The sequence below is a fragment of the Bos grunniens genome, chromosome 10 (assembly GCF_055505025.1).
Source record: "Bos grunniens cultivar Pamir isolate PY7600 chromosome 10, Bosgru_T2T1.0, whole genome shotgun sequence".
NCBI lineage: Eukaryota > Metazoa > Chordata > Mammalia > Artiodactyla > Bovidae > Bos > Bos grunniens.
This window is the reverse complement of record NC_141174.1, coordinates 42,801,513-42,814,347: the sequence shown is the minus strand read 5'-3', so window position 1 is coordinate 42,814,347 and position 12,835 is coordinate 42,801,513. Positions and strand designations below refer to the sequence as shown.

General features: G+C 38.5%; 1 protein-coding gene across 2 annotated transcripts in view; it reads right to left on the bottom strand.

The window, feature by feature from the left end:
• Window positions 1–7,224: 7,224 nt before the first annotated feature.
• The window catches only part of DTWD1 (DTW motif tRNA-uridine aminocarboxypropyltransferase 1), a 94,366-nt gene continuing 88,755 nt past the window's right edge, over window positions 7,225–12,835 (bottom strand). For both annotated transcript variants that reach the window (XR_015134464.1, XR_015134463.1), the window contains exon 7: window positions 7,225–7,485. The gene's annotated coding sequence lies outside the window, so the exon portion shown is untranslated. The remainder of the gene's footprint in view (window positions 7,486–12,835) is intronic.

Sequence of the window (12,835 nt, the reverse complement as noted above, 5' to 3'; positions counted from 1 at the left end):
GGTAGTTTGATAAGGATCACATTGAATCTGTAGATTGCATTTGGTAGTATAGTCATTTTCACAATATTGATTCTTCCTACCCAGAAACATGGAATATCTTTCTGTTTATGTCATCTTTGATTTCTTTCATCAGTGTCTTATAATTTTCTGTGTACAGTTCTTTTGTCACCTTAGGTAAGTTTATTCCTAGATATTTAATTCTTTTTGTTGCAATAGTGAATGGGATTGATTCCTTATTTTCTCTTTCTGATTTTTCATTGTTACTATATAGAAATGCAAGTGATTTCTGTGTATTGATTTTGTATCCTGCGACTTTGTTAAATTAGCTCTGGTAATTTTCTGATACTATCTTTAGGGTTTTCTACGTACAGTACAGAGAAGGCAATGGCACCCCACTCCAGTACTCTTGCCTGGAAAATCCCATGGGTGGAGGAGCCTGGTGGGCTGCAGTCCATGGGGTCGCTAAGAGTCGGACATGACTGAGCGACTTCCCTTTCACTTTTCACTTTCATGCATTGGAGAAGGAAATGACAACCCACTCCAGTGTTCTTGCCTGGAGAATCCCAGGGACGGAGGAGCCTGGTGGGCTGCTGTCTATGGGGTCAACACAGAGTCGGACACGTCTGTAGTGACTTAGCAGCATGTACAGTATCATGTCATCTGCAAACAGTAAGAGCTTTACTTCTTTTCTGATCTGGATTCCTTTTATTTCTTTTTCTTCTCTGATTGCTGTAGCTAGGACTTCTAGAACTATGTTGAATAACAGTGGTGAAAGTGGACCTCCTTGTCTTGTTCCTGATCTCAGGGGGAATGCTTTCAGTTTTCCACCATTGAGAATAATGCTTGTTGTAGGCTTATCATATATGGCCTTTACTATATTGAAGAAGGTTCCTTCTATGCCCACTTTTTGAAGAGTTTTAATCATAAATTGGTGCTAAATTTTGTCAAAGGTTTTTTCCTGCATCTATTCAGATGATCATATGGTTTTTATCTTTCAATTTGTTAATATAGTGTATCACATTGATTGATTTGCATATATTGAAGAATCCTTGCATGCCTGGAATAAACCCAATCTGATCATGGTGTATAAGCTTTTTGATGTGTTGCTGAATTCTGTTCACTAAAATTTTGTTGAGGATTTTTGCATCTATGTTCATCAGTGATATTGGCCTGTAGTTTTGTTTTTGTGTGTTGTCTTTGTCTGGTTTTGATATCAGGGTAATTGTGGCCTTGTAGAATGAGTTTGGAAGTGTTCCATCCTCTGCAGTTTTTTGAAAGAGTTTAGAAGGATAGGCATTAGCTTTTCTCTAAATGTTTGACAGAATTGTCCTGTGAAGCCATCTGGTCCTGGGCTTTTGTTATTTGGGAGATTTTTTGATCATGGTTTCAATTCCAGTGCTTGTAATTGGGTTGTTCATAGTTTCTATTTCTTCCTGGTTCAGTCTTGGGAGATTTAAATTATCTAAGAATCTGTCCATTTCTTCCAGGTTATCCATTTTATTGCCATATAGTTGATCATAATAGTCTCTTATAATCCTTATATTTCTGCATTGTCGGTTGTAACCTCTCCTTTTTCATTTCTAATTTTGTTGATTTGTTTCTTCTCTATTTTGTTCTTGATGAGTCTAGCTAAAGGCTTGTCAATTTTGTTTATCTTCTCAAAGAACCAGCTTTTATTAGTTTTATTAATAAAAAATAGTTTTATTATTCTTTACTATTGTTTTATTAATTTTTACTAGTTTTATTCATCTTTACTATTGTTTCTTTAATTTCTTTTTCATTTGTTGCTGCTTGGATCTTTATGATTTCTTTCCTTCTACTAACTTTGGAGGTGTTTTGTCCTTCTTTTTCCAGTAGTTTTAGGTGTAAAGTTAGATTGTCTATTTGATAATTTTCTTGTTTCTTGAGGTAGGATTGTATTGCTCTAAACTTCCCTCTTAGAATTGCTTTTGCTGCATCCCACAGGTTTTGAGTTGTGTTTTCATTGTCATTTGTTTCTAGAAATTTTTTATTTCCCTTTTGATTTCCTCAGTAACCTGTTGGTTATTTAGAAACCTGTTGTTTAATCTCCATGTGTTTGTGTTTCTTACACTTTTTTTCTTGTAATTGATATTTAGTCTCATAGTGTTGTGGTCAGAGAAGATGCTTGATATGATTTCAATTTTCTTAAATTTACTGAGGTTTGATTTGTGACCCAAGATGTGGTCTATCTGCACTTGAGAGGAAGGTTTATTCTTCTGCATTTGGGTAGAATGTCCTGAAGATATCAATGAAATCCATCTCATCTAATGTATCATTTAAGACTTGTGTTTCCTTATTAATTTTCTGTTTTGATGATCTGTCCATTGGTGTGAGTGGTGTGTTAAAGTCTCCTACTATTATCGTGTTACTGTCAATTTCTCCTTTTATGTCTGCTATTGTTTGTCTTATGTATTGAGGTGCTCTTATGTTGGGTGCATAGATATTTACAATTGTTATGTCTTCCTCTTGGATTGATCCCTTGATCATTATGTAATGTCCTTCCTTAACTCTTGTAATCTTCTTTATTTTAAGATATATTCTGTCTGATATGAGGATTGCTACTCCAGATTTCTTTTATTCCCATTTGCAAAGAATATATTTTTCCATCCTCTCATTTTCAGTCTATATGTATCTTGAGGTCTGAAGTGGGTTTCTTGTAAACAGCATATATATGGGTCTTGTTTTTGTATCCATTCAGCCAGTCTGAGTCTTTTGGTTGGAACATTTAATCCATTTACATTTAAAGTAATTATTGATATATATGTTCCTATTACCATTTTCTTAATTGTTTGGGGTTGATTTTTGTAGATGTTTTTCTTCCCTTGTATTCCTTGACTATATAAGTCCCTTTAACGTTTGTTGTAAAGCTGGTTTGGTGGTACTGAATTATCTTAACATTTGCTTTTCTGAAAAGCTTTTTATTTCTCCATCAATTTTGAATGAAATCCTTGCCAGGTACAGTAATCTTGGCTGTAGATTTTTCCCTTTCAGTACTTTAAATCCTGTTATTCCCTTCTGGCCTTCACAGTTTCTGCTGAAAGGTCAGCTGTTAAGCCTTTGGGGTTTCCCTTATATGTTACTTGTTGCTTCTCCCTTGCTGCTTTTAACATTCTTTCTTTGTGTTTAGTCTTTGTTAGTTTGATTAGTATGTGTCTTGGTGTGCTTCTCCTTGGATTTATCCTGTATGGGACTCTTTGTGCCTCCTCTTGGAACTGATTGACTATTTCCTTTTCCATGTTAGGGAAATTTTCAACTATAATCTCTTCAAAAATTTTCTCATACCCTTTCTTTCTCTCTTCTTCTTCTGGGACCCCTATAATTCAAATGTTGGCCTGTTTGATATTGTCCCAGAGGTCTCTGAGACTATCCTCAGTTCTTTTCATTCTTTTTACTTTATTCTGCTCTTCAGAAATTGTTTCCACCATTTTATCTTCCAGTTTACTGATTCATTCCTCTGCTTCAGATATTCTGCTATTGATTTCTTCTAGAGTATTTTTAATTTCAGTAATTGTGTTGTTTGTCTCTGTATGTTTATTCTTTAATTCTTCCAGGTGTTTGTTAATTGATTCTTGCATTTTCCCCATTTTGTTTTCAAGGTTTTTGAGCATCTTTACTATAATTATTCTGATTTCTTTTTCAGGTAGTTTGTCTATTTCCTCTTCATTTATTTGGACTTTTGTGTTTCTAGTTTGTTCCTTCATTTGTGTAGTATTTCTCTGCCTTTTCATTCTTTTTTTTTTTTAACTTATTGTGTTTGAGGTCTCCTTTTCCCAGGCTTCAGGGTTGAATTCTTTCTTCCTTTCGGTTTCTGCCCTCCTAAGGTTGGTCCAGTGGTTTGTGTAAGCTTTGTATAGGGTGAGATTTATGCTGAGTTTTTGTTTGTTTTTTTCTCTGATGGGCAAGGCTGAGTGAGGTGGTAATCCTGTCTGCTGATGATTGGGTTTGTAGTTTTCTTTTGTTTGTTGTTTAGATGAGGCATGCTTCACAGGGTGCTACTGGTGGTTTGGTGATGCCCGGTCTTGTACTCAAGTGGTTTCCATGGTGTGAGTTCTCACTATTTGATACTCCCTAGGATTAGTTCTCTGGTAGCATAGGGTCTTGGAGTCAGTGCTCCCACTCCAAAGGCTCAGGGCTTGATCTCCAGTTGGGAATGATGATTCCATAAGTGGTTTGTTCTGGCATTAAGTGAGATTAAAACAAATATCCAAAATGAGAAACCAAAGATGAGCCCCCCAAAAATCAGTCAAATAATTAAAATAATGGAATATACACATATACATCCATGAGCAAAGTCAAAACAGTCCAACAAAAATAAAGTACAATAGGTTAATCCAGCAAACAAAGGAAATCAAAATTATATTTACCAGTTAAGAACAAAACTAACTAAAGCACAAAGTAGAAAACAAAACTAAAGCAAGGTGCCACATGGGGAATAATGCAATGAAAACAAAACTAACAAATATGTTGAGAGGAAAGGAAGGAAAGAAAATAAAGAAAGAATAGATATACAAAGTTAAATAGAGGTAGATGAAGATTTATATACATTAAAGATTAACTGCAAGGGGAAAAGAACAGTAGGAAAAGTAAACAAAGGAATAAATGTAAAAAAATATAATAGGTTTAACAAATTAAAAGTTAAAACTATAAAAAAGAGAAAAGAAAAAGGAAAAAGAAAGAAAAAAGGAAAAAAAAGAAAATCTCCACAGAACTGCAAAAGCCCAATGTAGATGCAGAGGTTTATAACAACAATAAAAAGTGTAACTGAATATACACATATAAACATACACCCATAAGCAAAATCAAAACAGTCCAACAAAAATAAAGTACAATAGATTGACCCAGCAATCAAAGGAAACCAAAAATTATATCTACCAGAACAAAACTAGCTAAAGCACAAGATGAAAAACAAAACTAAAGCAAGGTGCCAAGTGGGGAATAAAGCAATGAAAATAAAACTAACAAATATGTTGAGAGGAAAGGAAAGAAAGAAAGAATAGATACGCAAAGTTAAATAGAGGTAGATTAAGAAGATTTATATATATTAAAGATTAACTGCAAGGGGAAAAGAACAGTGGGAAAAGCAAATAAAGGAATAAGTGTAGAAAAATAATAATAGGCTTAAAATATTAAAAATTAAATTTAAAAAATAGAGAGAAAAAAAAGGAAAACTCCCCAGAACTGCAAAAGCCTGATGTAGAGGCAGGGGTTTATAACAACAATAAAAAATGAAATAAAATAAAATAAAAAATAAAAAAAAGTGAGGAAAAAAAGGAAAAAAAAAAAGCTTAAAAGCTTAATTAGATTTCATAGTGCCAATAAAATCAACTACAATGGGCGGCGGAGGCGGGGAAAGGAAAAAAAAAAGAAAAAAATCCAAAAAAATCTACAGACAAGTCAAAACATAAGAATAATGTTTTTCCTGAGTCACTGCTATCAGGGTCCTTTCCCTCACTGGGAGTCACAGTCCACCGCACCTCCCTAGGATGCCCTCCAACACTGTGCTGACCTCTGGACCTGCTCCGGGGGCAGCTCAGATCCTACTCTGGTCCTACTCCTCTGTGTTCTCGCCTCCAATATCCTCAGCTATCAGAACTAGTGCGTTTTCTTTTGTGGGAGCTCTCAATGACCTTTTATATATTCCATAGACACAGAGTCTGCCTAGTTGATCGTGTGAATTTAATCTGCAGCTTGTACAGCTAGTGGAAAGGTTTTGCGTCTTTTTCCTTAGTCACATTGCCCCTGAGTTTCAATTGTTTTTATATCCACCTCTGCATGTGGGTCGTCCACTGGGGTTTGCTCCTGAGGCTGCCCTGGAGGACTTGGGTCTGTCCCTGTGAGGGCCAGGTATGGAGGTGGTGCAGCTGCTTGGGTCACAGGGATTCTGGCAGCACCAGGTACTCAGGGAGTTGGTGGCTAGGGCAGAAGGAAATATAGAACTCTAGAAGGGTATGAAAACCAGCATTGGCCAATATGCTCCAGTATTCTTACCTGGAGAACCCCCTCCCTGACAGAGAAGTCTGGCAGGCCACAGTCTACAGGGTCACAAAGAGTTGGACACTACTGAAGTGACCCCGCACGCATAGACACAAGATTTTTTTTTGCCTATGGCAGCTCTGCCCCAGTGTGAGTTGAGCATGAAGGTGGCACAGCTGCTCGGCTTGCAGGGACCCTGACAGCGCCAAGTGTGCAGGGACACACACTGCCTCTGCTGCAGGAGTTATGGCCCTATCAGAGTCTTTTTTTGAGCCTCTTGTAGCTGGCCATTAGAAGGTGTCTTTGGCCAGTCTTTCTCTGTAGCTCCGCCTGTTCAGGCACTTAGGGGGTTCCCTTGCCTGGGTTCCTTCTCTGTTATTGGAACATAGAGGGGCCCACCCTGGCTGGAGTCCTACTCTGTGGATTGGCGTGTCAGGCACTTAAAGGAGCACCCTGGGTGGAGTCCTACTCTGTAGTTCAATGTGTCAGGTGTTTGATGGGCCAGCCTCTCTACTGTTCAATTGCCAATGCTGGTGTGTAGGGGGAGAGAGGTTATGGCGATGATTCTACCCCCTATGCATGACTCAGTAGTATCGCTTTGCTTCCATGGCTGCCCAGCTTTCCTCCACATGCATTTCCACCACAGTCTCCTCCCTCACATCCCCTCAATCCATCTCTCCACAGTCAACAGCAGCCCTTGCCCTGGGATTGCTCCACAAATCCCTAAACTCCAGCTCCCAACTGCTGCACCTTCCAGGGGATCTATGTCCCTGTCTGGGGTATGTAAGGCTGCAGCAAGGACTGTCTGATTCTCATTCCATTTAGGCTGCCACAGATCAGCTGTTTCACTCCCAGCCTTAAATGTTTCTCCTTTGACTCAGACAATTGCCCGATGTGGGGATCGGACCCCTGCTTCAGTTCCCCCAGCTGCCAGCCAAGGGCAAGTCCAGTCCTACTAACACTTCTGTTTTTCCTCCTAGTTCCTTTGTCCTACCAAGTTTTGCTTGGGTCTATATATTCTTTTCCACTGGTCAGGTACTCCTGTCTGCTCTCAGCTGGTGTTCTGCATGTACTTCTGTGTTTGAAGGTGTATTCCTGATGTATCTGTGGAGAGGGATATACTCCATGTCCACCTACTCCTCTGTCATCTTGTTCCTCTCCCCTCTTTTTCTTAATTGCCAAGAAATATTTGCAATACACTAACCCCAGAAAAATCTTATGAGACTTTCATTTTAAGGATATTAATATATACGTTTTATTGTGTACTGAAGGATTCCCTGTAGAGAGTGAAGTATGTTGTTGTTGTTCAGTCACTCAGTCACGTCTGACTCTTTGCCATCCCATGGACTACCACTGGGCTCCGCTACCCGTGAGATTTTCCAGGCAAGAATGCTGGAGTGGGTTGCCATTTTCTCCTCCAGTAGATCTTCCAGACCCAAGGGCTGAACCCACGTCTCCCACATTGCAGGCGGATTCTTTACTGCTGAGTCACTGGGGAAGCCCATGGAAAGTGAGATACAAATAGATCAAAATACTGCCCCAATATCCTCCTTTTCCCAAAGAAAAGCCCACCCACAGAAAGTATACATGTCTATCCTTATTTTTAAATTTAAAACAGCTGTCATTAAGCAGAAGCTACATGTATTGATTTTTAAAAATTAGTATATGAAAAAAAATATGTATGTGTAGCTGAATCACTTTACTCTATAACCTGAAATTAACACATTGTAAATCAATTATACTCCCATTAAAAAAAGGAAATGCTCCAAAAAATGAATAAATTATGTAAAATAAATTAGTATGGCTATTATAGCTTTAAAAGAGAAATCAGAATTTGACATTTGAACCATTCATTCATGTAAACTGTTAGAATGGACAATTGCTTTAATGAAGAATGACAGATGGCCTTTTTTGAAATGAGCAAGTCTAGTAAATACATGTCTCTCAATTGTGTGTAGTGTGTCTGCCAAATGATGTCTAGGTGTCTACTTATCTTTACCCTACCTTACACTTATCTTGTGCTTTACTAGTTTCTTCGCCAAAGGATGGGACAGGGATAATTATGCCCCATATTTCTGGATATTAGGAATTGAAATTTTCACATGGTTTGTTTGTGTGAAAAAGTCCACACAATAAAATGGCCGCCTTAAAAAGTCAACAGCAAAATGCCATTTATCCTCTCTGCCCAACTTCCACCATTTCGCCAACTTTTGTTTTACGTGAATGTCTTCGTGCCAAAGGAACTTCTGGTGCTCAGATTCGTGATTTGATTTTCTAACTGTTGGAGCATTTTCTAGCTCAGCACAAATAAAAGCACACACATTTTCTTAATATACTTCTATATATATTACTCATATTGTTTTTATGATCTGCATTTTGGTCAAAAACAATCCTTGCTTTGATTACAAAGAAAGTTTTAAATATGTTTCTTGGTGGCGGGGGGGGGGGGGGCGTGGGAATAAAAGGAAGACATTTTGAAATGAAGTACCAAGAAAAAATTGAATGGCAGTGTGTATCTGCAGTTCTGTTCAATGATGTTTACTTTCACATTAAACAACTCAATGTATTAAAATATACATTTTTAATTTTCTAATAAATCAAAACTAAGACACGAATTTTCAATATTTTTCTAGGTCAGGCAGTTTCATTCTGAAAACGTATCTGATTTACCAGATGCAGGGCTACAGGTGTCCTACAGTGTTGGTTGCTCAGCTGTGTCTGACTCTTTCCTACCCCATGGGCCGTAGGCAGACAGGTTCCTCTGTCCATGGAACTCTCCATGCAAGAATACTAGACTGCTCTGTAACAACTTAGAGGGGTGGGATGGGGATAGAGGTGGAAGGGAGGTTCAAGAGGGAGGGGATATATGTATACCTATGGCTGATTCATGTTGATGTTTGGCAGAAATCAACACAATACTGTAAAGCAGTTATCTTTAAAAATGAATAAATTTTAAAAATGTATGTACCCAAAAAATACTTTAGACATTAAAATCATATTTTAATAAAGGAATACTACAGTGGGTAGGCATTCCTTTCTCCAGAGGATCTTCCTGACTCAGGGATCAAATCTGGGTCTCTTGCATTGCAGGCAGATTCTTTACCATCTAAACCACCAGGGAAGCCCACTGGTGTTCTACACACACTCACAAAGGCACTTGTCCTGATCACAAAAGAGGTAATGAGAGCAGGGAAAGATGGTTCTATATTTAGAAACCTGAATTAGATGCTAGCAGAAGACGTAACGTGCTGAATTTAAAATGTCTACAGAATCAAATCTGACTTTTAAAACAAACAGCTTTACCACAGAAAGTCCAAATCGTGTCATCATTGTTCGAAACAAGAAGTAATAAACCTCATAAAAGAGAAGTAGTAGTGTTTTTCAGAGCCATTTCATGTCTTACAATGCTTACATATGGAAATAAAGCATATTATGATTCAGAGGAAATAAAACAACAAATTAAATACTGTCTAGACACACTCCATCTTAGGACTTCATGCTCTGTTGTTTTTATGAGAAGGATTACTCTATTCTGAATATCCCTAGCCAGAAATTTCCCCAAGAAAATAGCCCAGGCTTTTACAGGATACTGGAACAGCTGTAATCCAAAAATAGTAGGATGGGGGCAGAAGGCATCGGGGAGTATAAGAGATGTCTCAGCATATTCCTTTGATGAGATGTAAGACTGATGATGAATTGCTTTTACTGTTTTTTCTCACAGTTTAGTTCTACAATTATATAATGAAAAAGGGCATTGTACAAGAAAAACAATGTTATCATGTTGATTAAGCATAGTTATGAAAGAGAGGGAGGCCCCCTGAAAATTTAACAGAATAATCGTTCAGTTCTTCTTTCTTTCTCTACAATCTCTATGTCTTTATCAAAACCAAAAGTTTCCCTCTTATGATGGCTCACACTCTTATTTACCCAGAACAGACTGCTCGCTTGTTCTACAAACCCATATAGCCATTTATTTCTTCTACCTGACATTTTTCCCCCTAAATATTCTCTGCTGCTGCTAAGTCACCTCAGTCTCGTCCAACTCTGTGCAACCCCATAGACGGCAGCCCACCTGGCTCCTCTGTCTCCGGGATTCTCCAAGCAAGAATAGTGGAGTGGGTTGCCATTTCCTTCTCCAATTCATGCATGCATGCTAAGTTGCTTCAGTCATGTCCGACTCTGTGTGACCCTATGGACAGCAGCCACCAGGCTCCTCTGTCCATGGGATTTTCTAGGCAAGAATACTGGAGTGGATTGCCATTTCCTTCTCCAAAATATTCTCTAGGCACTTCAAATTCTACTTTACACATCCTCATTATCCTGATTGGTCATTCTGAGAAGTGATGAAATGTAATACTTGCATTCTGAAATGCCTCACCCTTGACCTTCCCTATTAAGGATCCATATATTAGTACACAAAGAAACATAAATCACTAATGATAGGTTTTGGTTGTTTCTCAAATAGTTCTTGTTCTTACAGGAAAAAAAAAGAAAAAAGTGTGTTCCTATACAGACTTTAGAGATATTAAAGAGTAAAAATGCTATAAATTCTTCTGATTTTGTTAGCAAAATCTCTATGTGTTAAAGCTATCTTCTGTTAAAGCAGCATTGCTTTTATAGATAGGTAGGTTTGTAGTTTGGAGAAGGAAATGGCAACCCACTCCAGTGTTCTTGCCTGGAGAATCCCAGGGACGGGGGAGCTTGGTGGGCTGCCGTCTCTGGGGTCACACAGAGTCCGACATGACTGAAGTGACTTAGCAGAAGCAGCAGGTTTGTAGTTAGAGGATGGTTAGATAGATAGGCAGATAGAGGGGGAAAATAGAGAAATAAAAAGGTATAGATATGTGCTTTATAAAATAAATAAGTGAATGAATGAGTCACTGATTCTCAGTGGGGTAGAAAGTTAAAGTGTTAGTCACTCAATCATGTCCAACTCTTTGTGACCCCATGGACTATAGCCTGCCAGGCTCCTCTGTCCATGGGATTCTCCAGGCAAGAAACTGGAGTGGGTAGTCATTCTTCTCTCTAGGGACATCCAAGTGAGTCAGTCTCTCTGCAGAGGGCTCTTTCTTGGTCTATTATCTACATGGCTTGAGTTTTAGAGAACAATCTAATTTTCAAATATTTTACTCCAGTATTATACCAACTGTATCCATTTTAGTGTTTAGGAAACTTGGTCACCAAATTTATAGTGGAAATTAATAAATGTTTGTGTCTCACATGTTTCTGTTAGGATCTTCCAATTTTTTTCTTTAAGAGAAAACACATAAATGTTCAGTTGTAGGACAACTTCCAGTTTTCAACTTTCCACTTTGGTCACTTCTCAGTTCTCATCTTTCTTGACCCAACAGCAGCATTCAGTAAGTTGACCACTTTCTCCTTCTTGAAAATTTTTTTAGCTTTGTCACATCACTCTCTTTTAGTTCTCTTCATACATCACTGGCTGCTTCTTCTCAGTCACTTTGGGTGATTCTTCCACATCTACTTGATTTCTAAACATTGTCCTGCCCCAGGGCTCAATCTTTGGATGTCTTTATATATCTACAAGTTCATGTAGTTTCATGGCTTTAAATTCCATTTATATACCACTGATGCTCATAGTTATAGTTCAACCTGGAATTCTAACATGAAGTCCTTTCTGTCTACTCAAAATCTCCACACATGTTTAATACAAATTTAAATTCAATATGCTCAAAACAGAACTCTTGCTTTTCCCCTCAACTTTAATTCTCCTGCAGTTAACCTTATCTCTACCAATAGCAATTCATAAATCCAGTTGTTTGGGCAAAAAATGCGGTTCGGTTCAGTTCAGTCACTCAGTCGTGCCCGACTCTTTGCGACCCCATGAATTGCAGCACACCAGGCTTCCCTGTCCATCACCAACTCCCGGAGTTCACTCAGACTCACGTCCATCGAATCAGTGATGCCATCCAGCCATCTCTTCCTCTGTCGTCCCCTTCTCCTCCTGCCCCCAATCCCTCCCAGCATCACAGTCTTTTCCAATGAGTCAACTCTTCGCATGAGGTAGCCAAAGTACTGGAGTTTCAGCTTTAGCATCATTCCTTCCAAAGAAATCCCAGGGCAGATCTCCTTCAGAATGGACAGGTTGGATCTCCTTGCAGTCCAAGGGACTCTCAAGAGTCTTCTCCAACACCACAGTTCAAAAGCATCAATTCTTTGGCACTCAGCTTTCTTCACAGTCCAACTCTCACATCCATACATGACCATTGGAAAAACCATAGCCTTGACTAGATGGACCTTTGTTGGCAAAGTAATGTCTCTGCTTTTGAATATGCTGTCTAGGTTGGTCATAACTTTTCCTCCAAGGAGTAAGCGTCTTTTAATTTCATGGCTGCAGTCACCATCTGTGGTACTTTTCTTTAATTTTTCTGTGAGCCTCATATCCTACTGTCAATCTTATTGTCTCCACTTAAAAATATATCCATAATACTACCAATTCTCAGTATCTTTCTGTTCCAATTTTCTTATCCACATCCATTGCTATGATCTTGGTTAAGCTATTATCGCAAACCTGGATTACTGCAATAATTTTCTTGGTTTTTTAATTCCTGTTTTCCTATAATCTATTCTTTTTTTAATTAATTTTATTTGTTTATTTATTTATGGCTGTGCTGGGTCTTTGTTGCTGGGCAGGCATTTCTCTAGTTGCAGCGAGAAGGGGCTACTTTTCATTGCATGCCCAGGCTTCTCATTTCGGTGGCTTCTATTGTTGAGGAGCACGGGCTCTAGGGCCAGCAGGCTTCAGTAGTTGCAGTGTCTGGGCACAATAGTTGTGGTTCCCTGGCTCTAGAGCACAGGCTTGACAATTGTGGCACTCAGG